This window comes from Cupressus sempervirens, chromosome 10 (assembly GCF_028749045.1).
Source record: "Cupressus sempervirens isolate cs-2001-9-10 chromosome 10, ASM2874904v1, whole genome shotgun sequence".
Taxonomy (NCBI): Eukaryota; Viridiplantae; Streptophyta; class Pinopsida; order Cupressales; family Cupressaceae; genus Cupressus; species Cupressus sempervirens.
The window spans coordinates 120,639,788-120,666,462 of record NC_143127.1 but is presented as its reverse complement, the minus strand read 5'-3'; the positions used below and the strand labels follow the sequence as shown (position 1 = coordinate 120,666,462).

Here is a 26,675-nt window from a genome sequence, read left to right as displayed (position 1 = left end):
AAACTTGAAAGCAATAAGGTTAGTGATTTCTAGAATTCTCCAACCTTCAATGCACAAGTGAGAAAATATCCCTACAAAAAAACAAGTTAGGGTATTGAAAATGTATGGCAAACGTGAAACAACCCTGCAATGAAAGTGTTAACAAAAAAATTTGGTCCTTGATAGAAAAAATAAGGATCTAAACAACATCAAAATCTTAAAAAACCAACACCATCATGATGGGCTCAGAATTAGCTTTTCGGTGATATTTCATTTTTTGAAAACGGAGTCTATATGCTCAAGTTATGATAAAAAAACTAACGGCTACTCCTTAGGGTCTAGAAGGACATGTGGAATGCTTGTGAGTGATGACATTAGCAACCTGTTGGCTTAAATTTGACGGTTAGATGCACGTTAGGGAAATTTTTGCTAAAAAAACATCAAATCTAAATGAATTTATTAAAAAGATTATAAAAACTATTTTATTTTTTTCAAACGAAATATCAAAATTTAAAAAAATTAAATTAAATTAAATGGGCAGATTGAGGGTGGCGATTTTGAAGGTGGTAGTTTTGGGGGTGGTGGTTTTGAGGCTGTGGTTTTGGGAGTAGTGGTTTTGAAGCCGCAGGCTAAGGGAGGGTGGTAAGGTCGAGGGATGGGTGCGAGTGGAGGGAGCAGAGGCACGGGGAGGAAGGTTTTGATGGAGGCGATATGCAGGAGTGTTGGGAGGTGGGATGGAGGTCACAAGTGGTGGAAAAGGGAGGCAGAGTGAGTTCAGGAGGTGCATTGCAGGGGAGGGGTAGTGGAAGCGGTGCAGGCAGTGTGGTTGAGCGGCGACAGATGTTGCAGGCAGCACGACATTGTAGGGTCTTCGACAGTGAACAAGAGGCTAGGGATGGCTGGCAAGTAGAGATAGCAGAGGAGTAAGGGGGTGACGGTGGGAGTTGCAGATGTTGACGAAGGTTGTAGGGCTGAGAAGAGGTGGCGATGCAAGGAGCAAGGGGTTTGCAGGCAGTGACGGGGAGAGGCTCAAGTCGTAGGGGAGTAGAGGAGTTTGCAGGTGGGTAGAGGGTTTTTGCAAGTGGTGGATCAGATGTAGCCATGGGTGGTGAAGGTGGGAGTAGGGGCGACGCTCACAGGCATCACTAGTGGTGGTGCCTGCGGGTGCCCAACCTGCACAACAAAACAATTTTTTTTTTTTTTTGAATTATTATTTTTCCTACCTAGACTTTTAACCACACTTTTTTTTTAACAACTTATATATAAATATATATAGTAGAATATATATTTATATTCGTAACAATTTGGCTTAGGTCAGAATTCACCCAAGACCAAGGAACTTAAACACAAGCACATAGTAGACCAAAATAGAGAGAGTATGATCAGAATGCTGATATTCATTCAATATTCTAGCTTGAGAGTACACTAGGAGTTCTTGTATATAAAAGCCTTAGGAGAGCTTCTAGAATGCATAAAAGTTAGCATCATGATAAGTCATACAACTAGGCACATTTCCACCATAAATGGGTTATCCTCCATTAAGCACGGAATTAAGTGCAATGATGTGAGGATAAGCCTACAATGGTGTATCATGCAAATCAGTGGTGTAGACAACATGTGCTAAATGAGGAGTGCGGATAACTGTGTTCTCAACATGACAGCTCAGTGAATGATGCAAACTCCTGTGTTGTAGATACCATTTGCATAATTAGAGTTGCATAACTCATGAGAGTACGCAAACTCCTAAGTGTCTCACCTAAATAATTAATAAAACAATGCAATAACCTAAGTAAACTTAAGTGTAATAAGTAAATACTTATTTACACCAACAATATATATATATCTATATATATATATATATATATATATATATATATATATATGATACAAAAAGAACATAAAAAACAAACATAGGCCCTTTTTTTTAGTTTTCTCTATTTTCCTATTAACAAAGGCGTATATTCAATGTATATGCAATCCTACAACTTGGAAATAGAGAAACAAGAAATATAGAGTATTATATGTCAAAAGACTTCTCTCGTGTGCTTCAAGCACGATGATGGGCTTTATGAATCAATTAGAGACTCCTCATGAAACTTGATCTCCAAGTGCAAGCCTTCAACCTACGAGCTTCAAAACTCACAAATAAACTCAAAAACACATTAGATGGTTAGTTTGAACCCGTGAAGTGGGTCCCACCAGGCATGCCAAAATGTATTGCATAAAAATGTAACTAAGGAACAAACAATAAGCAACTAAAGCCTATTCCTACATGTTCATGCAAACCTCAAATATGAAAGACAACATATATAGTGAAGACATGAAATCAAAAGAGTACAAATGATTCAAAATAGCACTAATGCAAACCTCATAAAATCACCAAGTGGTTGATGATTCCATGTTGTGGGATGTGGATGATCACAAATCCTGCAACATAAGAATGGGCTAGATAGTGCTTCCTAGAAATGGTTAGAGGGCTCTCCTTTTATAGGAAATGAGATGAAATGGATGGTTGATATTCAATGCAAGATGAAGGGCTAGGATCTCTCAAGATCACTGAGGTGTCCATGAGGTGGAGGCCAAGTGGACTCCATGTGGATTAGGGTTTTTGACCATTCAAAGGGGGGAAGATGCTCACACATGTGTGAGCAACCTTTGATGTGATAGGTCAATGACAATTTTAAGAGGTGTGAGAAGCATGGTTTCTCACACGTGTGAGACACCTTGATTCTCATGTAGGGGGGACAAACATGTAAGAGGTGTGGAATGAATGAGGGGTGTGGGAAGTGTGAGTGTTCCTTACACATGTATGAGGATTCCTCACACATGTGTGAGCACACACTTATGATTAAAAGAGGATTAGCAAGATGATTAAAGATAATTAAGTGGGATTAAATGGTGGATAGGCTTAGGAGGATGAGTTAGGTTAGAATAGTGAGGTTAGGTGAGGGTTAAAGTTAGAAGCCATGCGCTCAAATAGGATTAAATTTAATATTTAATTCCAAGTGGGATTAAAAGGGGATTAATTAAGTAAATGAAGTACTTTACTTAATTAAAGTGAATGGGTTAGGATGAAAGTGGAAAGAGCGGAAAGGCTAGGATTTAAATAAACTTTAGTTTATTTAAATCAAGGAAAGGCGAATATAATTAAACAAATGCAAAATTATTTAATTAAAGGTAGGAATAAGACTATAATTTTTTTTAAAAAAAAATTTTAGACTGCAGGAATCGGTGCAACATGGCCCCCCTATAAACTGCAGTGCGCCTGGTAAACTTTTTAACGTGACCGGTAGCGTTGGCGCGACACGCCCACCGGTACCACGAGGACAGGGAAGACTAGAACCCGTGACCAACCCCCTGCAATAGGGAAGATTTAGCCAACTAAGCTAGGGCCCCCGCCCTAGGATAAGACTATAATTAAATAAATAATAAATATATATTTAATTAGTTAGGTTAAGGGTATTTGGACAATTTTAGGTGTCTATAGTATTTTATGTTGGCTTCCTCCAAGGTGCATCTCTCATCTAAAGCCCACTCCTCCTTGTTGCTACAAACAACAACTTTTGTCCCTCACATGGGAGTCCTCTCTTGCCTCTCTTTCTAGTCTCTTGGCAACACATAATGGACCATCTCCTCCAGCCCTAGACCATCTCATATGACCCTTTTGGTAGAACACTATGTCCAGCAATCTATAGTGAGTGAACTTGCACTTGCAACCAAGTAACTTCACAACAAGAATTAAAATACACAACACTTCTTGGTGTAGATTATCTTCTATCTATACACTTAGAATCATCTGAGCTCTAATACCAATTTGATGCAAGTATCAATATAAAACATTAAGAACAGCCAAATCAGTCATGGAGTACCATCGTAAGTACAATTTATTCAATAGTCTAGAGGCATCAATACATTTTTCTTAATACGCTCATCAATCAAATCACCATTATGAAATAACAAATCAATCTTGAAAATATAGTTTTCAATTCTTCCATTCTAGATAGACCTACATACAAAGATTCATAACTTTTTAACAAAATATTATTTCTTCCATCCAACCATCCATATTAGGATAAATTAAGTTTCCAAAAACATATCAAAAAATCATAAGCATCAAATTGTAGAACCCAAAGTTATGGTCTCTACATCGAGACCGATTTTCTGTGACTCCAGTTAAGATGGTTAAAAAAAAAAGTTTGCACTAAAATGGTCATAACCTATACAAAACTTAATGAAAATGTACCAAATAAATTTCATTAGAAATAAAATTCATTCCTCTTTCCAGAAATATAAGTTTCATCCTTAAACATCAATTAAACATTCATACATATTGCTTCAATATGATTGTAATTTGAAAATATGAAAAAAACTATCATCCATAGAATGCTCATAACTTTTTCAAATCTACATGAAATAAAATAAAACAAAAAGAAATGTAAGGATTATTCATTTTCATACTTTAACATATCAATAATACATCATTTTTAGGCTATATATGAATGTAAAAATCCTGAAAACAACAAGAGAACTAGAAAGCCAATCTTATGTTGTTTGACACCTCTTGCTCTCTCATCCTAATGATGGATCACGTAGTGTGATTCGAAACGTTGATGAAAAATCTCTACACAATCTAATCTAGAAACTTAGCATTATAAGTATAAAGTGCTCCAAAAGAACTTAAATATTCACTTATTTTCCCTTCATTTCCTTCATTTTCTTCTTGGTTCTACCTTAAAATTAATTTTATAATTTTGTGGGCAGTTTATACCTTACAAATACCACCCATGACCTTCGGACTTCCTTTTGCAACTTTAATGCAATTTTTGCAACTTTTCACCTTCTTGACAACTTTTGAGACTTTTGACAAATGGGATGACATGAATTTGCATAAACATTAAAGACATATTGAAATGACCATTTAATAAAATTTTACTTAGTTCTTATCCTTTCAAGGGTCATTTTAGAACTTTTGACATATTAAACCGATTGGGACCTTAACTATGTCAATGTGGACATCATTAAATTTTTGTTACAATTTTTTTTCAAATGGATTCCATTATATAGAATGACATTGAAACATATATGAATGAAAATAAATCATTAAAATATCCATTATGATCTCTTATAATTATATAATGGCTAGCTGCTCTTGCACCATACTATCAGAAATGAAAGATCTACATGTCCCATGGAAATGCTCTGGTGATAATCTATAAACAAATATGTTGTATCTTTGTCTTTATCATTGGATTGATGCCTCCATTGCTTCCTCTTTATCCTTTCAATTGTGAATCCTATATATGGAGTTTATGTTGGCTACCTCCAAGGTACACCTCTCATCTGAAGTGTACTCCTCCATGCTGCTACAAACACCAAATTTTGTCCCTCACATGGGAGTCCTCTCTTGCCTCTCTTCCCAGTCTCTTGGTGACACACAATGAACCATATCCTTTTGCCCTAGACCATCTCATATGGCCCTTTTGGTAGACTTACATGTACCCTTATCTGTAGTGAATGAACCTACACCTACAACCAAGTAACTTCAAAACAAGAATCAAATTACCCAACACTTCTTGGTGTAGATTATCTTCTATCTCCACACTCAGAATCTTGTGAGCTCTGATACTAAGTTGATGCAAGTATCATTATAAACCTTCAAGAACCACCAAATAAATCATGGAGTTCCATAATAAATAAAATTTATTCAATATTATAGAGGCATAAATACATTCTTCTCAATACAATCATCAATCAAATCATCATTATCAAATAACAAATCAATCTTGAAAATATAGTTTTCAATTATGCCATTCTAGATAGGCATGCATACAGATATTCATAAATTTTTAACCAAATATTATTTCTTCAATCCAACCATCAATATTAGGTAAAATTAGGTTTCCAAAAACATATTAAAAACTTAGAAACATCCAACAATGTAATTTAAAGTTATGGTCTCTACACCAAGACCTATTTTTTGTGACTCCATTGTAGATGGTTAAAAACTAGTTTTCACTAAAATGGTCATAACTTATACAAAATTTAACAAAAATATACCAAATAAATTTAATTAGAAGTATGATTCATCCCTCATTCCATAAATATAAGTTTCATCCCTTGAAACATCAATTAAACATTTGTACAAGTTTCTTCAATATGATTGTAATTTGAAAATATGAAAAAACTATCCCTAGAATGCTCATAACTTTCTCAAATATTCATGAAATAAACTCAAACAAAAAGAAATGAAAGGATAATTCATTTTATTAATCTACCATATCAATAATACATCATATTCAATCTTTACATGAATGTAAAAATCCTAAAAACATCAAGAGAACTAGAAAGCCAATCAAAATAACAAGTATAAAGTACTCCAAAAGAACTTAAATATTCACTTGTTTTAAATTCCTTTCCTTCCTTTTCTTCTTGGCTTGACCTTAAAATTCATTTTATATTTTCTTATTCATTTTATACCTTACAAATACCACCCATGACCTTTGGACTTCATTTTGCAACTTTAATGCAATTTTACATTGTTGCATTTTTTGCATTTGTTCACCTTCTTGACAACTTTTGAGACTTTTGAAAAATGTGATGCCATGAATTAGCATAAAAATTAAAGATATATTGAAATTACCATTTAATAACCTTTTAAATGGTTATTATCCTTTCAAGGGTTATTTTACAACTTTTGACATATTAACCCAATTGGGACCTTAACTATGTCAATATGGACAACATTAGAATTTTGTTACAAATTTTCTTTTCAATTGGATTTCATTACATAGAATGAAATTGAAACATATATGAATTAAAATCAATCATTAAAATATCCAATATTTTCTCTTGTAATTATATGATGGCTAGGTTCTTTTTCACCAAAATCAATCATCAGAAACTGCTTCTTGGGAACTCTATCTGCATGCTGCTCTCTGTAAATCAAGCATATCTTCTACATGTATTTGACTTACTTGATGCACACTTAATTTTGTCATTAGGAAATGATTTAGAAAACATACTGAAATTTTCTTCACCTGATCTTCAATACTTTATCCATACGACCTCATTCTCTGTCTTCTACTTTGCCAGTCTTCACACAAATACTGCTATGTTGACATCAATGAAAAACAAAAACATGAATGCAACATGTCAATCATAATAAAAAGCTCCCACATGCTCTAAAAATTATTAGGATACTTCCACAAAGGAATGCCATCAAAATTCATGCTAATAACTTCTTCCCTTACACTTTGAAGGAAACTCCATTCTATTTGTACCTCAATCTGCCACTAGATCAATTAGAGATTGGAACTCTTTTGAGAGAGTTTCTATTGCAATTCAAGGTATACATTGATCCATCTATCCTACACCATCAGTTCATCTCAACTAAGAGGGATCCTCATGAGTCTATTTCATAGTTTAATCATCACTTCTATAGGATGTATCAAAGAATGGAGTTTCCTTACACTGTACTCCAAGTAGTTGCCATCCAAATTTATTTGGGAACAATGGATTCATTAAATTCTATTTTTTAAGAAGACTCCTTCCTAGAGACATTGATACCCTTGAGAATATCTTCAAAGAGCTCATTAGATTCATGAAGTAGATAGATTGACATGATGGAGGGAAATTTGTGGCTCCACTCACTTTGAATAATGCAAAAACCATAGCACCATTTCTATCAGGAGCACCCACTATTCCCAATCAAATATCCCTATTGAATCTATTACCTTTATTGCAATAGGTTACTACTTCTCTACCACCAACAATCACATATGTAAGTTATGAGCCCCACAATGTTGCATTCTTTGAGTAGAAGAGTTCTCCACTTGCTAAACTCAAGAACAATATGGCTAGTGAGTTAGAGGCCATGAAGAAGACAATATCTCATTTATCCAATGGACTCATCAAAATGAAGTTGAATTCCTCTTGTAATCAAGGGAATCATTTGAGTTGACTTTCTACCCAAAATAGTTATCCTCAAAATTAGAACAACAATTATGACTCCTACAATAACTTCAACAATGAGAATAATGGTATTGTGGTATAAATGGGACCAAATGAAAATGGATATAGGCACAAGGATGTTTCAAATCATCATCCTCAAATCATGTAGGAACAAAATTTTTAGTTTAGTGTTATGTTATTTTCATTATATGATAAATTTGCAGAAGAACAAAATAATGAAGATGATAAAGAGGAGTTTGTTGTCCCATTCAATGAAGAGAAAGATCATGGACATCGTGGGATATATGTATATTGCAGCAACAATAGGAACACTCAGGCTTTGAAAACTAGAGAAGAGCCTCTAATGGATGATGTCTCCCTATAGTTACATTCTACTCCTCTAGACATTTAGGTATGTAACATTCCAATGCATTATGAGGCTCCAACCAACATTACCCTAACAATTTAGAAGGAATTACATGTAAAAGATGAGGATTTGAAAGGTATTTGGATAACATTACATGATACTTGAAGTACAGATAATATAAGAATCCAAACATCCCTTTTTTCCCAACTTTTGTCATCTCCATCAAAGGTTCATTCTAAGTTGGAATGTGCTAGTTGCTAAGATGCAGTATCTAATCTGTTAGCACAAATAGATTAGCCTACTGAAATTGCTAGAAATAATACAATTGTTGCAAGCTTTTGATTTTGCAATGAGTGTGGATATCATGGAAATTTTTGACAAGAATTTTTTTTTAAGGTTCCAAAAATCTATGGAGTTGTGAAAAGTCTCAAAGTTGTAGAAAATGATGAAAATGCAAAAAATCTTGAGGTTGCTGAAATTTTTGAATCGGGAAGTAGTCAAGAAGAAGATAGAAATGTTTCCTATAATGATATTGGTCTCTCATTAGATAATGATAAGATACCTCCCTCAGAACAAGATATGTCATCAGATGAGATGAATAGAGTGCTTAATTTAGATTCAATATTGATTAAGGAAATGTCCATGTATGGGTATACTATGCATATATCAGACCATGCAATAGCATACTAATGTAGAGTTCATCCCTTTGGGTTCCATTCATAAGAAAATTGTCTTGAGTTCTTATTAGCTTGGGAGATCATCATGGAAGGTAAGTATGATTTTGAACATGCTTCCTTTAGATATGAGGGAGAAAATACCTTGATTGATGATATTAATGAATCCTACAATTCAAAAGGGAGGCTTATGATTGATTTTTCTAGTTCCAAGGAACCTAAATATGACAATTCATGGTTTAGGGCTAATGATGGTGATAATAAGGACCATAAATGCAATGTTCAATCTGTTGGGTCTTGTTTTGATAGCTATATTTCATCACTAATGCATATATTTCCCTGTGTGCATGGAGTTGTGTGCCATGAGGTAAGACCAGCAAAAGGAGAAATTCAAATGTGTGATGTGCCCCTATGGTGAGGGACTCATTAAATAGGTGATATATTTCCATTATGCCTCTCAATTTGATAAATTTTAGTTTGAATATGATGCAAAAGGTAAGAAAACCCTTTTGTGGATTAATCATGACCATGGAGAGTTACCACAACTTTTGATTTTGTGTGATTTGTGGCTTGAATTTGAACCAAGATTGCCAAATTTTATTTTTTTGGGTATAAAGACAAGTCAAAATTTTTTAGAATTATATGGGGTGGTTTATTACTGCTACACATAATGAGAAATTTACTAATAACCAACCCTTCTTCTTATTTTTCAAGGTTTTTGTATACAAGTTTTCATTCCTTTTTTTATTTTTGAGCCTTTTTAGGTAGGTGATAGATCTTTTTATGTTGTCAATATGTTTTGATTAGGCTTTTTCATGTTTTTGCTTCCTTTTGCTTTCATGTTTTTCATGGCAATTTTGAATTGAAAACCTTCACTGATGTTGATTGGGCACGAAGTATTGATGACAGGAAGAGCACTAGTGGTGGAGCATTATTTCTTGGAAAGAGGCTAGTGTCTTAGACAAGAGAGAAGAAAAATTGCATCTCTCAGTCTACATCAGAAGTAGATTATGTTGCATTGACAATCAATTTTTTAAACATTGTTTGGTTCAAACAACTGTTGTTAGGTATGAAGGAAGAAATCAAGGATCCAATAGTTGTTTTCTGTAATAACACCAGTACAATTAACATTTCTAAGAATCATGTGATACATACTAAGACTAAACACATTGCAATAAAATGTCACTTTATGAGAGAATTGGTGTAAAAAAAAGAGGTGAGATTGGAATATGTGAATACAAAAGAACAAATTTTAGACATATTCACCAAGCCTTTGCCTAACGATGCATTCTTGTATCTAAGAGGTAAGCTAGGGGTTATTCCCCTATTTGAAGCTCACTAAATAATAACTAGTGATGCATCAACCAAGCATTTGAAGATCAATTAGGGCCGATGCAATATTGACATCTGTCAATATTGAATGCTCTCTTTGGCATAAGATGTCAAAGAGGGAGAGTTTTATGTCATATCAAGAAAAATTTGTAAATAATAAGATGTCAAAGAGGAAGAGTTTGATATCAAGTTAGATAAAGGGTAAAGGGGGAGAGTTTGCTGATAGAGGGAGAAACTACAATCAGAGTAATTAGAGAATCATTCCAAAGGGAGAGATTGATGCCAAAGGGAGCTCACACTAATAGAGAGAGTTCTCATGGATGAGAATTAGAATAAAACTAAGGATATTATCCTTACTTCTAATTTTCTCTAAAATTTCATTGTATTATGACATGTTGTGTTGCCATCAATGCTAAAGAGGGAGATTGTTGAAAAAGATTGTTCAATTGTATATTGTCTTTGATGTTATAAAAAATGTCAAGTCTTTACCGAGTAAGTCAGTTTCTCCCAAGCTCACTTGGGTGATGAAGATAGTTTCCAATGCAAGCCAAGCATTCCAGAGTTAACCATGTTCAAAGTTAGTTTCTACTGATCTCACTCAGGCATCGAAGGAAATTCAATGTTAACTGATCTCAATCGATTAACAAAGAAAAGTTGGCATGGAACTAGTGTTAACTAAGCTCACTCAGTTACCAAACAAAGGTTGGAAAAAGTTTAGTATTAATTGAGCTCACTCGGTTAACAAAGGAAAGTTGGCATGAGACTAGTGTTGAATGAGCTCACTTAGTTACCAAAGGAAATTCAATTCAAGATGCAATGTTAATCGAGTTCACTTGGTTACCAGAGAGAAGTCTTTTCTAAGTTAGTGGTGACTGAGCTGGGTCAGCTAATGAAGGATTTTTCTATATCATCATATTGAGTTTGTTGGATTAATTTGTTTTTTCTAATTGACTCAAGTGTTGATTATTGATTTATTTTAAGTATGTTGAAGTAGAATTAACAAAGTAATTCATATAAGTATAAGGTCAATTTGAGGATTGAAAGAGAGAATATGTGGAATAGAAGAAGATGAATTATCCCAATTAACTAAGCTGCAAAGAACATTTTGATCCAAGAGGATCAAGTAATCAAGTGAGAACGAAGATCTGAAATCAGCAAGTCAGTTGCATCAGCAATCATGTCAAGTAATTGTTACTCTCTAATAATTGTAGCAGTGAATCAAATCTCCTAATAGAGTTAGCTTAAAAATTATTTTCCAAATCCTCTAACAAGGTGGCATTTCTAGATTGAAGTGTTTGAAGACCTCTAACAAGGCCAGTCCTAATAGGGTGATCTAAATCCTTTAATAGGGTCACACCTAATAGTGTGTTTTGTAATCTTTAACAGGGTTGGCTCCTAACAGGGCTCACTTATGAAGAGTGAAAAATAATAACTAGTTGCAATTGGTGGTTTTCTCAAATTGGGTTTCCACGTTAAATCTTGGCGCCTCATGTGTTCATGTTATTTGCTTTATGTTTCTCCAACTAAGTTAATTAAGGTTAATCACACTAAATATCTTAAGATTTGCATGTTCAGTGTTAACCAAGTAACGATGCATATACAACATTAATTGAGTGATAGTCATTCTTGGTGTAAATTGAGTTACTGAATTAACTGAGTGATTTAGTGCTAACCAAGTTACAAGTGTTTCAATAGAGTTTTATTTTGTTTTGTACTGACATCTTAAGGGACCAAGATTTGTTTTTATTGTAACTGATTCACCCCTCCCTTATGAGTTACTCCTCTTACATTTCCAACAACTGGTATCACAGCATTTGGTGCTTGTAGATAAGGTTTCAAGGACCTAAGATAAAGATCAAAGATGTCTTACAAAAGGGGAATTCCTAAATTGAACAGAGATAACTTCAAAGCATGGAAGTAACTCATAAAGCTACATTTGGAAACAATTGGAGACTCACACCTAAAATATCTAAAGACTAAGTATGTGGCACCTATTGGAACTTTAACTATTGAAGAAATTATAGAAAATAAGAATCATAACATAATGATGATTGGCATTGCCTCTACTTTCAACTATGTTGAATTTGATGAATTCAAATATTGTAATATTGCTCATGAGATGTGGATCAAGTTGAAAGATATCTATGGAGGAGATGACAATGTAAGGAGTGCTAAGGCAGAAAGCTTGAGAGGTCAATTTGATCAAATCAAGATGAGAGACAGTGAAGAATTGCAAAATATGGCGAAAGAATCAAAGCCAATGTGTGTGCAATCAAAGCCTCAGGAGGAAAGATAGATGATGTGACAGTGGTAAGTAAGGTACTCAAAACTCTTCTTCCTATTTATGCAATTAGAGTTTCAAAAATTCAAGAGATGAGATGTGATCCCAACAATTATATAACTTTGGATGCATTAGTGGAAAGTTTGACAACCTTTGAGTTAGATAACTTTGACAACTATGTTCCTTACTCTGGTAACACAAAGTTTGCATTTCAAGCTAAACTATCACTAAAAAAGAAAGCTGAAAAATCTAAAAGAAGACAATCTAAAAGTGAAGATGAAGAAGATTTTGATGATGATCTTGAAACCATTGAAACATTACTTGCAAGAAGATTCCCCAAAGGCAAAGGAAAGTACAAGGGTAAAATACCTCTAATATATTTTTCTTGTGAAGAAGTTGGTCACATTGTTGCAAGGTGTCCAAACAAAGAACGAAAAGAAATACAAGTACAAAGGAAAGAAATATTTTAAAAGCTACAAAGAGAACAAGGATAAAGGTAAGAAATCCTATTACATGGCTAAAGATTCTAACAGTATCGATGAAGATGAAATGGTTTACATAGCTATTAAAGATGAATCAAATGATGAAAATGATAAGATGGCCCTCATTTATCATATTAGCAAGAATGACACATGGATCATAGATAGTGGTTGTTCTCACCACATGAATGGTGATAAATCAAAGTTTGAGAACTTGGTACATTATTATGGTGGTAGTTTTATATTTGGCAATGATAAAACTTGTTATGTAAAAGGAAAAGGATGCACTGCATTGACCAATGAACTCAGATGTGATAATGCTTATCGGGTTGAAGGACTAAAACATAATCTACTTAGTGTGACTCAGTTGAACAATATTGGATTCAAGGTAGAATTCATGAATGGTAAGGCCAAGCTATTGGATGGGAAAGGAAATGTGGTTGGGACTGGTAATCAAAAAAAGGTAATCTATTCTATCTTGATCTAACTGAAAGTTCATGTTTTCTAGCTCAAGTAGAAGAAAGTTGGTTATGGCATAAGAGGTTGTGTCATGTGAATTTTGATAACTTGGTCAACATAAGCAAGAACATAAGAATAAGAGACATTCCGAGCCTCAAGAAACCTAATATTTGTCAAATTGGTAAGATGGGAAAGACAAGTTTCAAGGGAAAGAACTATCATTCTGAAGAAGTTTTGGAGCTTATTCATACAGACCTTTTTGAACCTATTGGAATAGAAAGCTACTATGGAGATAACTACTTCTTTTTTATTTAATGATTATTTTAGGATGATGACAGTAATGTACTTGAGAGATAAAACATAAGCTTTTCAAAAATTCAAGTGGTATCTGGCTAGAGTAGAGAAAGAAACATGAAAGAAATTGAAGTGTTTAAGGTCATAGAGAGGAGGAGAATTCATCTTTAATGAGTTCAATGAATTTTGCAATGAAAGAGGATTCAAAAGGCAAGTATCAGTACTTGGTACACCTTAATAGGATGACATAGCAAAAAGAATAAATAGATCCATCATGGATTGTGCAAGGACACTTATTATAGAGAAAAATGTTGCAATCAAATATTGGAGGGAAGCAATCAATACAATAGTTCATACCTTGAACTAAGTTCAGTTGAAGAAAGATTTAGAGAAAACACCTTATAAATTATGGTATGGATATAAGCCTAATGTCTGTTACTTCAAAGTATTTGGAAGCAAATGTTATATCTTCAAAGAGAGAAGGAAAGGAAAATTTGATGTGAACAGTGATCAAGGCATATTTTTCTGGAATACTCCAACAAAAGCAAAGCATATAAATGTCTGAATCTAACTACTCACAAAGTTATAGAAAGTGCACATGTAAAGATTGATGAGTTTGTAGAAAAGAGTGAAGAACAAAGCAACAAGGAATCTGAAAATTATAGAAACTTTGTTTACTATGAACCTAATACTTTAATTTAAGTTCAAGATAATACATTTGGGAATCAACAACCTTCACCACATGAGTCCCAAAAATCTCCACGTCAATCCTGAGTTGTAGCCAATGCAACTTGTGTCACAATCACAAGGACTTGAGTCTCTATCAGAAGGACCCAAGTTTTAGCCAGTGGAAATTGAGTCATAGTCTGAAGGACCCGAGTCACAGATAGTGGGATCCAAGCATGATTTAGAAGACCATTTTGAGCATGGTGAACCGAGTCATTCAAGTCCTAAATCCAAAGAGAAGATTCTTGTGCTTGCTAGAGATGTCAGAAGGCATCATGCACTTGAGAAAATCATTGGAGATCAATCAAAAAGCACTATAAAAAGGAACAAACTAAAAGGTACATGTTTTCTTACTGAATTTGAACCTAGAACTGTTAAAGATGCAGTAGATATTGAAATTTGGATTGAGGCAATGAATGAAGAGTTAAAACAAATTGAAAGAAACAAGACTTGATCTCTTGTTCCTAGACCCAAGGATAAAAATGTAATTAGCAAAAAATGGGTATTTAGGAATAAGTTGAATGAAAACGGAGAAGCATCAAGGAATAAGGAAAGGCTAGTATCTAATGGTTATGCTCAAGAAGAAGGTATTGATTGGAGAAACTTTTTCTCCTATTGAAAAACTAGAAGGTGTTAGCACTACTTACTTATGTTGCACATAAAGGATTCAAAGTATATCAGATGGATGTAAAGTCAACTTTCTTGAATGGAATCCTAAAAGAAGAAGTCTACATTGAGCAACCTGAAGGTTTCATTGATCCCAACAAAAGGAATATGGTTTGCAGCTTACACAAAACTTTGTATGGTCTCAAACAAGCCCCTAGAGCCTGGTATGAAAGATTACACAGTTATTTGGAAAAGATTGGTTTTCAAAGGACAAATGACAAAAACAATGTATTCATCAAGGAAAGACCAAAAAAGAAGATATTGCTAGCATAAATTTTTGTAGATGATATATTATTTACTTGTTGTGATGACTTGTACATATCTTTTTCTAAGGAAATGAGTAAGGAATTTAAAATGTCAATGTTTGGAGAAATCAAATTCTTTGTTGACCTGTAGATTCAATAGAAGAAGGATGGTATCTACATCACTCAATAAAAGTACATTAAGGAGACATTGAAGAAATTTGGAATGGAGGATTCTAGACCAGTTGGAATACTTATGTCTACCAGACATAAGATTTCCAAAAATGATGATTCTAAAGAAGTAGATTAGACTACATATAGATCAATGATTTTAAAACTTTAGTATGTAGTGAATACAAGACTTGATATTGCACTAGCAGCTGGTATGGTGGCAAGATTTTCTACTAATCCAAAAGAAAATCACATGATTGTTGGATATAATTGATTAATTGTGTGTTGTCTTTGATGTTAAATAAATGTCATATCATTATCAGTCGGTATATGCTGAGCTCACTTGGGTTGTGAAGATAGTTCTCAGTGTCTACCGAGCATTCTTGTGTTTGCCTAGTTTAGAAGGTAGTGTCTAACGAGTGTACTTGAGTGTCAAAGGAAAAGTTGCAAAAAGTGAGTGTTAATTAAGCTAACTCGGTTAATGAAGGAAAGTTGGATGGAACCAATGCTAACCGAGCTCACTCAGTTGCCAAAGGATTTTCATGAGTTTATAGTATTAACTGAGCTTCTGTTGGCTAACACAAGAAATAGTTTTTGAGTTAATTTCTACCGAGTTGGGTCGGCTAACAAAGGATTTTCTTATTTTGACATATTAAGCTTAATTGATTTATCTATTGATTCCAACTGACTAAGGTGATGAATATTGATTATTCTAAGTTGTGTTTGAGCTGAGTTGATAGAGTGAAAGATATAAGTATTAGGTCAAGTTGTGATTTCAAAATGTGCAAGTCATGATGATGTGATTGAAGATTCAATGATGAGAAGAGGAAGCAAATTTGAAGGATAAGCAGAATATCCTTGTAGAGTAGCAAAGATATATTCGATTAGGAAGAATCAAGTACAAGCCAGAACAAAGATCTGAAGTCAGCAATTCAATTGCATTCAAATTAGGTCATCTCATTGTTACTCTCTAACCATTGTAGCAGTGATCTAAATCTCCTAACAGAGTTGGCTTAACAACTATTTGCAAATTCTTTAAAAAGGTGTCCATTGAATTGTTCTCAAGACCTCTAACAAAGCCACTCCTAATAAGGTGATAAAATCCTTTAATAGGGTCACACCTAACAGTGTGTTTTGTAACCTTTAATAGGGTTGACTCCTAACAGGGCTCACTTCAGAAGAGTGAAAAATAGTAACTAGTTGTAATTGGTAGTTTTTCCCAAATTGGGTTTCCACGTTAAACCCTGGTGTCAAATGTGTTCATGCTACTTTCTTTTATGTGTTTGCAACTAAGTTAAAGTATTGGTAATCACAGATAACATCTAAAGGTTGGTTCATGGAAGGAAGGCAGAGTTAAGGTGAACGGGGTATCTTTCATGATCACTGAGGAGGTGATATCGACTGTTTCTAAAATCTTGATTGAGGGTTTTAAGTTTTTCAAGGACAAGAAGCTCTTGGCTAACGCTGTGTAGGATTTTGTGAAGGATGCAAAGGAACTGAAAGCCTTGAAGAAGATTGACACATAATATGTTCCTGATACCATGAAGAAACTGTGGAGGTATGTTCTATGAGCTGTAATCGAGTACATTACTCTGGACCCTAGGTTTGATCGGGCTCGTACCCACCACTTTGTTCTTTTGAATCATTTTCACCACAGCCATAAAATTTCTTTTCCTTTTTACTTGTTAACTTCCATGAGCAAGCCAGTGGATAGCTTCAAAAAGAAGCCCACTAATAACCCCACTCTACATGAGGGGCTCTTGCTACTTATTTACTAGCACTTTAAGGCTGAGAGAATAAGAAATGCCCCCCCTTAGACTGAGAATGTGACCTCTGAAAGCTCCAGCTTCTCTTTAGACTTAGATGATATTCAAAGCTTTAGCTCTGAGGATGGCAGGATTTCTTCTGCTGACAAAAACACCACCCATCAAGTCAAGAATTCACCTTCTCCCATAACGCCTAGTAGAAAAAGACCTAGGGTTCATGGGCAGAAGCAACCTATGAAGGATGTGAAGGTTGACAGTGATGATGAGGAGGATGTGGAGATGAAAGAGGAGGAAAAGGAGATGCAAGAGGAAAAAAAGGAAGACCGGGGAGGGAAGAAATGCAAGAGGGTGGGTCTGGAGGATGAGAGATTGCAGCAAGAATGGGATGTCTTCGCTGCCTCTTTCTCTTATCAATATTCAAGCCCAACCTAAGGAGCAAAAAATGGAATCAGATATCGAGGATGGGGAGGTGCAGGTTAAAGACAGGAGGAAAGCTTGGAAAAACTTTAATGTTAGGACCTCAGAAGTGGGCATTTTTAGAGAGGCCATGAACCCATAGGTCCTTATGGAAAACCAAGAAGGGGCATGGCTTGAAGAACTCATAGACTCGACAATTGTGGCTATTTCGGATAAAGCAAGGGAAACTGGGCTGAACCTCTTGAACGATGCCTACAACAGTATGATTGATAACTTCATATCAATCAAGTGGCTTTTCCATGAGCTGGAGGAGGTCAAAGAGAAGGTGGGTCATATGGAGGAAAATAGGAATGGAGTAGATTCTGATAATAGAGATGGCAATGGTGAGAGGTTCAGTCTGGAAAAGAGAAGGATTAACAACCTCGAAATCTACAATCATAATCTCTCGAAGTAGATGATTTCACTGCTTAGCTCCATTAACAACAACATCATATCTTTAATTGGTTGGATCAAAGACAGAGTAATAAAGGAAGAAGAGGAAGGAAAAGACAGGGAAAAAACTAGACTGGTGGTCGACACTGCAAAGGACAACATAAAAAATGGTCAGGACCGAGAGGATCAAAGGGTGCACTAGCAAGAGGCTGAGGAGAGCCAGATGGCCTATGAAGTTGCTCAGGCCATGCAAGACTTGGAGAGAAAGAACAAGGACTAATCCACCACCTGTTCTATTGTCTCAATCAGTTTTTTTGGCTTTTTGTCAGGGCTTTTGCCTTTTTCATTTCTTGTTGTATCTATTCCTGATCTTTTCTATGATCTTTGTTTTTCGCTTGGGCCTTGGGCTTATTATCAGCCTTTGAACTTAAACTCTTTTGGCTAGGCTTTTCACGCTTATTATCAGCCTTGTTAATGTTTTAACTCTTGGGTTTCAGGGTCCCTATAAAACTTGTTTATCTAATCAAAAACATCTAAAGGTTTATATTTCAATCATTCACCAAGCTAATCCAATTATTACCGAGTTACAACATTCTGTGCATTTATCGAGCTTCAACAATATTTAGTTATCTGTTTGCATTTTTTACTGACATCTAAGGGATCTGGGATTTATTTTTGTAATAACTAATTCACCCCTCCCCTCTCAGTTACTCCTCTTATATTTCCAACAATTGGTATCAAAGCTTTTGGTGCTTGTAGAGAAGGTTTCAAGGACTTAAGCTAAAGATTAGGATGTCTTACAAAAGAGAGATTCCCAAGCTAAACAGAGACAATTTTGCAGTACAGAAAGGACTGATGAAGTTACATCTAGCTACCATCAGTGATTCAAGTTGCAAATATATTGATGTTGAATACAAAACTCCCACTAGAACATTATTAGTTAAAGATATTGCTGAAAAGAAGAATCATAACATCATGATGATTGACATTGCATCTGCTCTTAGTTATGCTAAATTTGATGAGGTAAAGGATTGCAAAACTATTTTTGAAATGTGGAACAAACTAAAAGATATCTATGGAGGAGATGAAAATGTAAGAAGAGCCAAAGAAGAAAGCCTTAGAGGATAATTTGATCAAATGAAAATGAGAGAAGATGAAAACATTGCAAAATATGTGGAAAGAATCAAAGCTAGTGTAAGTGCAATCAAAGCATCCAGAGGAGAAATTAAAGAGAAAACTATTGTAAGTAAAGTGCTTAGAATTCTTCTTCCTATTTATGCAATTAGAGTGTCTGCTATTCAAGAAAAGAGATGTGATCCAAATAAATAAATAGGCTTGGATGCTCTAGTTGGAAGATTGACAAATTTTGAATTGGATAACTATGAGAACTATGTTCCCGCTTCAAAGAATATTGAATCTGCATTTAAAGCTAAACTCTCACTCAAAGAAAAGGGTAAAAAGTCAAAGTCCATTTAATCAGGAAGTGAAGAAGATGGAACATCGAAAGAAAGTTCAAATAGTGATCTTGAAGTTGTTGAAGCCCTGCTTGCAAAGAAGTATTCCAAAGGTAAAGGAAAGTACAAAGATAAAGTTGCTCTGATTTTCTTTTCTTGTGAAGAAGTTGATCAAATTATTGCTAGGTGTCCAAACAAGGAAATCAAGGATGAGAAGAAAAGTAACAAGCATAAAGGCAAGAAGGACTCCAAGAACTACAAGAACTACAAGGACAAAGGTAAGAAATCTTGTTTTATAGCTAAATCTTCTGATAACAGTAAAGATGAAATGGTATATATTGTTGTGAAAGATGAATTTGATGATGAAGGAGATAAGATGACACTTATCTCTCATGTTAGCAAAAATGATATATGGATTGTTGATAGTGGCTGCTCACATCATATGACTGGTGATAAAACAAAATTTGAGCATATGGAATATTATGATGGAGGTAGTGTGAGATTTGGAAACAATGAACCTTGTAACATAAAAGGAAACTGATGTATCTTGTTGACTAAAGAACTTGTATGTGACAATGCTTATTGGGTTGAAGGAATAAAGCATAATACACTGAGTGTGGCACAATTGAACACTAGTACATTTGACCCCAATTTTGACTTAGATTGGTCAAATTTTGGACCAACTTATTGGTCAAATTTTTCTCGTCAAAATTTTGACCAACTTATTGGTTGGTCAAAATTCTGACTAATCTGTTGATCAAGAACTTTCCAGAGCCATGGTGCAATTTCTACCAGGAATTGGTCAAAATTTTCACAAATGCTTGGTCGAAAGCTTTCAGGCATTGGTCAAAATTTTGACCAATTCTTGGCTAAAAATTTTCACGCATTAGTCAAAATTTTGACCAATGCTTGGTCAAAAAATTCCAGGTTGGTCAAATTTTTTTTGAGGCATTCTATAAAATAGTTCACATGCCTTACCTATGATTTGACATTTTGCATGCATCCTACACTCTCTCATCTGACTAATGATGGATTATAGAGAATTATCTAAAATGATGAAGCTAAAAAACACACACAATCAAATCCAAAACGAACTTGCATTACAAATGGATTGTAGAAATCTGATATTGTTAATTTTCCATGCATGTCTACTAGGAAAATCACAACTTAAACATGCTAATGCCACTTCAATTGCTTCAGAATGGATAAGATCCAACATAAGGGGCAATATCCCTGTGGATAAGATCAATCCCTTGTTCCTACAAATCAATTCATAAAGAACTCATCAATCAAACCTGATAGTTACCATAATATTAACATACTTCTATGTATGAATTATCATGATACATAATCATTACATACCTATCATTTCTTGCAATGCTTAACAGAGCCAAAGCTCCAGTCTGTTGCACCTTGATATCAAAGGCATCAATTGCAGACTGCAAGAAACTCGAATAATTTCTTTAGAACCTATGTAATTGCAAGCTCTGTCATCATCATTCAAGATAACTTTGACCTTTTTTGCTGCTTGACATTGATAATCAAGAGGTGACATCATCAGACTTTTTACCAATGTTTCATATTGAAAACAATTATCTCCGTCTATCTTGTTAGAGTCAATTATATCATACGAAAAAGGGACATTTGCATCATTATTTTCATTTGATTCTTGATTTTCCTGCACAAGTAGAGAATTAAAATGCAAACTATCACCCAAATTGCTATCTGGCATATTCGCATCCTCTTCCTCAACAATGCAAGTAACATTACTGTCAACTGAAGGGAGCACTTTAACATCTTTCTCATAGTCATCATTTGGATGCAAAAGGATCTCAGAACCTTACATGTCGAAAACCCAAGGCACTGTAGGGGAAGGCTGAGAAAGTAAATCTTGAACCCTGATTTCATACTTTTCACACTAGCTAGTAATCATATCTTTGATACAGTAGTTGGGAGTGACTAAAAGATGTGATAGTTTTTTTTGTGTCTTTGGACATGTATTGTGGCCATCACTGAACCACTTCTCTATCCACACTCATTCATATGTATGGCTAGAAGAAATAACTACAAGATCAAACATTAGCTAAAGGCAAATTGGACACCTAAATTCCTTTGGAGGCACTGGTGTCCACTCTGAATTGTTAATGCTTTCTTTGGTAACCCAACCCACTAGGGGAAATCCAGATATGCTAACATTACTTTTTCTTCCAAAATTTGCTTCACTTGCAACTCTTCTACTTGATTGCAACCGTGCATTGGAGCTTTCAGAATCATAGTCCAAATAATCATAGCTAAAATGTTCTGTAGATTTGTTCAAAAGATGTAAGAAATAAATGATAACAAATATCTTGCTCTGATTTTTCTCAGCCTAAACTTTATCAAGAAGCTTTTTTAAGGCTCTTCTTTCTTTCAACATAGCCCTTGGAGACCCTATATCCAATCTATCAACTGCTTGATTGAAAAACTCTAATTCTGAGAAGTTATTGCAACTGCCAGAACTCTGTTGCAATAAAGCAATAATAGCATCGCCAACATCTTTCTCTGATGGTTCTAATGCAAATATTTTTTCCTCAATCTCTTTAACAATTTTAATAATCTGCAAATAAGATTTTGCAAATTTAGTAGACATAGCATTATCTTAGATGTGCTACCACAAGAATGAAAGATTTCAACTTCTGTAGTCACAAATTGAAGGAATATAGACATGATAACTCCATTTTTTTTGCAGTTACAACAGCATGGTATATCCCAAGGAAATATATTTTTCAAAGTTTTTTCATGAGTCATCTATGAAAATTTACCTGATATATAGAAAGTAGCAAAAAATGACCAGCATTTTCTTACTCCTTAAACTCTACTCTTGTTATAGACAAAAAAAAGCAATAATGGTCACATAACAACTACCAAGTCCTGTTAAAGAAGAAAATGAAATCAAGGGGAGATTTTCAGCTGCTTGGAGGAAATCCCCAGTAGCTTTAGTCAAGCAGAATTTTCATGGTGCTTCAGAAGAGAATATAGGCCTTGCAATTCCTACATATTTTCCATTGTATCTCACTCAAACCCCCATTAATTTAAGTTATTGCCTTCTATATCTATGTTGAATAATTTCTCCTCATTAAAGGTTGATCTTTGGCAGAGACATGAAGGTCTATCTAGAGATGTCTGTAGGTGACAATAAGAAACTTCTCTACTCTCTTCTACAACATGTGTAGGTGAGATCTTTCCCTAAAAATAAGATTCAAGTAAAATTCATGTTGGTATTTTGTATTAGCTATTTGACTGGTGCACAATAGCATGATCTGAGTGAAAGGTAATAAAGCTGATTTTTTGATGACATAAGTGAAGAGACTCACACCATGGAGTAGCAGTCTCAAGTAGAGGATTTAAAAATAACTTCCTTATCCCAAACCTTACCTCTTCAAATTTTATTAAAAAATATTAGGATGGAAGTTTTTTACAAATATAGATATCTCAGAGACACACAACTCCATGATAGAGGACTTCAAAGACAAACAATTGGTGCAGGTGGCACGTAGATTGGTACTTGCGTGGTCATCTAGGAAGCCTTTTTCCCTTGTCCTCTTCTTCTTTCGGGGGAATGATGGAAGATGACACACTTTCGGCCAAGAGAAAGGCCCTATCAACAATGCCTTAGAGGAACTTGACCTTCTGTAAAGACCCAAACTAATACATAGATAGTCTCTGTATTCTCCATAATGAATGCAACTTAAATTTTATGGGTTGTTGAATCTTCTATCACCGTTTGAGGGAGGTTTCAGCCATTCTAGGCAGTGTCTGGCTATGTAGAGCTGGGTCCTAGGATCCACAAATTTGAGGAGTAATAGGAAACACAGGTGCAAAAAGAAGTGGTCAGGTGTCTTGAGTGGTCTGTGAGGGGAGGCTGGGTCTTCATGCAATAGATGCAAACTGGAGGAGATGGCTAAGTGAGATGGTAGCCCTTGGCACAGATGGCTCCTTGGTTTATCATTTTTGTCATTTCAGATCAAAATTTAACTACCTTTCTAAGTTATGCTTGCCTTAATGCCTACATTTCCTCTTCCTCCAGTTTTCTGCCAGAGGATATAGTAATCAGGGAGTCTGGATTGTCATCTCTCGTAATCTGGTCTTAGCTTCAATTTTGTTCCCTTCAATAAAATGAAAATATGTCGATGGATAAAAGCTTAATAGAAGCCTATATTTACAAATAAATAAAACTATCTAGAAAAGTTTTGAAAGCTCATTTAAAGGTAAGCCAAAATGACCATCAACATAAACAAACAAATCTCCCAAACTTTCCCATTAACACTTCAATAACAAATGCAATTATTTTAGTGATTCAAGAACTTCATGATTGGTATTATTCTTCTAAGGGAAAAGTAAATGGTATGTTTAGATTTCATTCAGCTTAAGTTGCAAAAATTAGCAAGTACAAATAGACTATTCTTAATTATCTTTCCTCTCTGTAAATACCAGTGTGACATTCCTCTTTCATATCAACTATATTCATAGGTTTATATCAATTTCATTGGCTAGACTAATAGATGTGTGATTAGAATTTAGGAAAGAAGGTGGCCAAGAAGACATCTATAGAAACACTTAAGAATGTACTAAATAAACTATTCGCAATCTGGGTAGTGCTACTGTTGGTTATGGCATGAATTGGTTGGTTTTTAACACCTAACTACCACTATCAGCATTATTAAATGCAAAACATAAATAAAACCATTTTATTGATAATTTGATGCTACATTTTCAGAAGTAGACTGATGGGATTTATAGAACAAATGCTTCAAAATTTAAAGACTTAAAGGTTCTTGTTGAATCTATTAGAATACTTCACTTGCATAGAAATAGTATTTCTCTCAAGTAGTCAAAACTACCATTTTCTATTAAAGAAGATCAAGTACCACAAAAGTTGTGTGGATGCAGGAGTGGTAGAAAGGAAGAGAGGTGCATAAATTTCATGAGATGTCAAGTTTCCATTCCTAAAATAATGTTAAACTCTTAAAAGTCAAAACTTACAAAATCCAATTAAAAGTTTGACATTTTCAAGGTGCATGTTTTGCAAACAAAAGAGTCAATTCAAAATGTACATATAAAGCCAGAATGTTTTTCAGCAGGATCTCTAAAATATTTAATACCACTAACGTATGAATAAAATAATGGAGTTCCATCCACTTATTTTATTGTGCTCCTACGTAGTGTTAGCTGTGTGGAAGCCAAATGTAATTAAATATTTTGTAGCTAGTAGAGTATTTTCAACTAATTTTTTTTTGTAAGGATCAACCATGTTATGGAGTGATAATGAAATTGGATCACAAACAAATTGAATTTTACCTTTACATCTCATCCATACCATCTAAAGTAATCCAACTCTAAACTATCAAAATATTGTTCTAAGTTTCTAACTTCTGTGTAGTACATTATATGCATAAATTTAGATGCAGTCATTTTTTACTCACGTACCTACCTAGATAAATCATGTCGCACCATTTCTTCTAGATCCCTTAAACTTCGATTCAACGCATCCTTCATCTTTGTGAATTTTACAAGGATAGAATCCCCAGTAACTACCTGAGAAAGCATGCACATATATGTGAACATCACATAATCTGAAAAAATTCAAAACTTCTACACTTATAGAGCATCAGGCTATGAAACTAAATTATATATCCCTTCTACTATTCAAAAATAGATTTTACACAGAAAACTACAGAATAGTTAGATGTCTATCCCTCTATGATTCTCTTTTACATTCTTTTTCAAATGCAATTCAACATTTAGCATTCCTTCTAGTGAGATAATTATATTAAAAATTATAGAATTAATTAATTTGGAACCACAATAAAAATAAAATTGCATTGTCTTATATCCCTTGAGTTTCCTCATAAAAATGTACACATAATATTCCTAGAACCTGCTATTAATGTGGTTGTGATACAACAAAATTCTACATGATATCATCCAAATGCCTTCCATGTGGGAAATAGCAAGCACTATAACAATTTTCTTACTGATGCTTGAAGTTTATCAATAGCAATGTTCAATTAGCACAACTGGGACAAGACATAGATGATAACAAATTTTAAATGCAATAGGAATGAAAGAAGGGTTTGCACCCAGCCTATCAAACTGATGATAGCTAGTAGTTGCTAAGATTACAATATCTTGCAAGATGTCGATTGTTACTAATGTTTTTAGAGTGGAAAATTATGAGTAAATTAGGAAAACTATGATTTTCTGGCAATCTTTGACAATTTTTTCATTAAAAAATTATAGTTTTTGGACTTCAATAATTTTATCACCAGTTGTTTTTTTATGTTTACCTTAACCTAACTCTAACCAATTTTCTTCCCCAAACTTAACACTCACCTAATGTTTTCCCATTATTTTAAAAAAGAAAAACATTTTTCTTGCCAAGTTATTCACAAGAAAGATATTTGATACTTAGATAGCTCTAGGCAACGCCAATGCATCAGTTCCCCTAGGCATAGATGAGATTTTGAATATGTGTGGTGGTATTCCTCTAGTTATAGAACTAATTGAGCACAAATTAAAAAAGACCCTTTCCAATGCCTCTGAAGTTAGGTCTCTCAAGGAATTCTTCATGAAATCCATAGCAGTTGGTAGAGATGTTGGACTTGTGGTGGATGAAATATATAGAAGTTTGGACAATCTTTCAAAGGAGGCCTTTTTAGACATTGTTTTCTTTTTTGATAATAGGCCAACAAGAGAAGTTAGTGTGGCCATTGGAAAGGCCCACCTTTAAACAAATTAAATTGCTACTAATTTTAAATATGGATGAATGCAAGGCATTTGGATTTTTGCCACACAACTTTGGACATCTATCCTCTTTGCAATTTTTGTCTTTAACTAAATGAAAAGAACTAGTTGTATTACCTAAGAGCTCTGGCAATCTATCTGGTTTGAAGCTTCTCAATTTGAGTGATTGTTCAAACTTATAGAGCCTTCCACAATCATTTGGC

At 34.4% G+C, this 26,675-nt stretch overlaps 1 pseudogene; it reads right to left on the bottom strand.

Moving 5' to 3' along the window:
- Positions 1-1,068: 1,068 nt before the first annotated feature.
- Positions 1,069-25,476, bottom strand: LOC149532893 (U-box domain-containing protein 7-like; annotated as a pseudogene).
- Between the last annotated feature and the right edge of the window lie 1,199 nt (positions 25,477-26,675).